This window comes from Echinops telfairi, unplaced genomic scaffold (genome assembly GCF_000313985.2).
Source record: "Echinops telfairi isolate 266 unplaced genomic scaffold, ASM31398v2 ScPeMD7_3533;HRSCAF=4204_0, whole genome shotgun sequence".
NCBI lineage: Eukaryota > Metazoa > Chordata > Mammalia > Afrosoricida > Tenrecidae > Echinops > Echinops telfairi.
The window spans coordinates 52,979,439-52,981,380 of record NW_022107431.1 but is presented as its reverse complement, the minus strand read 5'-3'; the positions used below and the strand labels follow the sequence as shown (position 1 = coordinate 52,981,380).

At 42.5% G+C, this 1,942-nt stretch overlaps 1 protein-coding gene and 1 non-coding gene across 3 annotated transcripts in view; both read left to right on the top strand.

Moving 5' to 3' along the window:
* TBC1D32 (TBC1 domain family member 32) overlaps positions 1-1,942 on the top strand; it is a 289,724-nt gene that overhangs the window by 21,354 nt on the left and 266,428 nt on the right. The gene's annotated exons all lie outside the window — the stretch shown is intronic.
* Positions 803-985, top strand: LOC115871120. The gene has a single exon (XR_004047101.1). It is a non-coding gene; the product is annotated as a small Cajal body-specific RNA 16 (non-coding RNA).

The following is a 1,942-nucleotide window of genomic DNA, read 5'->3' as shown; positions in this document are numbered from 1 at the left end:
ATGTTTTGAGAATGATGATGGCAACAAATGTGCTTGCCAAAATGGATGGATAGATGGATTATGATGAGTTGTATGAGTCCCCAATAAAATGATTTTTTAAAAAGGAAAATATATACAGTGAAATATGTATCACTTCAACAATTTCTAAAATGTCTTTTAAATTTTTAAATAACTATGAAATAAATTAGGTATGATTTAAGTATTAAAATAAAGCAGAAGGTCCTCAACCAGATGCTTGACAGCGGCTGCATCAGCGGGTTCAGGCAGAGGAACACTCGTGCGGATGGCGCAGGACCAGGCAGGGTTTCATTCTGTTCCGTCGCGATGCATCATAGCCCCCGCTATGGTCCCTAACAGCAACAACGCCTAAGTAAACATCTGGACAAACGTATTCTTATGTAGAAGCAATAATGTTAATATAAGTAACAAGAGAAACTTTCTCCTTTGGATAAAAAACAGAGAACAGTTAGATCCTCATGTGGTCTTCATGTATTTTCTTGTTTAGAGAAAGTTATTTGCTACCTTTGGACGGTCAGTCCTGCAGCCATTTCATCGATGTCATTAGGCTGGCTTCACTGCCTTTGGGTCAGTGTTGACTCGTGCAACCCCCTGTGGGTCTTGGGGACTGTAACTATTTACTGGAGTAGAAATCTCAGTCTTTCTCCTATTGGGCAGGCAGTGCCTCTAATACCAGTGATGCTAGAGGTGATGCTCCTGGCAACAGGTGGAATGTTGCTTGGCTTGCTCTTTTTTATCTTTCCTTTTAGATAAATGCTCGTGTTGATTTAACGATAGAAATAATATGATTGGGGAACAGCTCCTATGCGGCTTAACCCACCCAGCATTGGGTGCAGCCTGGTACCAGACAGCCCCACCCTGACCTAGAGCAAATGCTTGGGGCGCTCCCCTGGGCTTAGAACTTGCACTAACAGGTGTGAACATTCTAGTAGTAGTTTGATGATCATATATGCTACTGCAAACAGGACAAAAAAATTAGAAATAATATGGAGTTGGTATGTGGTGGAGTTTTATTAAATTGTTAACTATCAGTCGGTATTGGTTCTGATATAAGCTAATGCAAGGAGAAAGTATCCAATTAGGAACATAGCACCAGGCATATTTTCCCCTTGGGTTCTACGTAAGTATTGTTGGGCGTACCCCCTACCACTCCCATGGGAGGTTGCTCAACCTAGTTTTCCTACTAACAGAACTGGAATTGCCTTCTCTTACATGTATATGTATGTCCCCCTCCCTCCTCTTGATTTGAATTTCCAGTAGGGTTCATTTATCACTCTTGTAGGATTGTCCCTGGATTTGGAGGTGACCTTAGCACAATTTTGTATGGCAGCAACTGAGTTGTCTTCTCCCGCTCTCCCCATCTTGAGAAACTGACCATAGCTGAGGTGAGGTCACCTCTGTCAAAGTGGTTTATAAGATGTACTCCACCTAATTAATCTCAATCTTCTTCACTCATTGCCCCAATTCTTTTGGCCATTGCATTTCTGACCTAAATGGAATGCCAAGTATTAGGCTACTTACAGCTTCATGAATGACCCAACATTGTTGGACCCTACAGTCTCTCTCCTGGAGCCCTGGTGGCCTAGGGTCTCCAGAAGTGAGAATCCACTCAATAGCAGCAAGATAGTGAGGGAGACCATATTCTTCAACCAATTGCAGATGCAGTAAATGTTTTCATTAAAGAACCTGGCCCTTTACTTCCTCTGTACTAGTAGGTGTACCTATCTTAGTAAGGAGGACCCCTGGTGGGGTAGTGGTTATGCATTGGGCTGCTAACTGCAGTATCAGCAGTCTACACTACTAGGCACTCTGAGTGAGAACAATGAGGCTTTCTAGTCCCATAAAGAGTTAGTCTCTGAAACCCACAGGGGCAGTTCTATTCTGCCCTACAAGGTCACTATGTGTCGGCTTTTTTTTTTTTTTT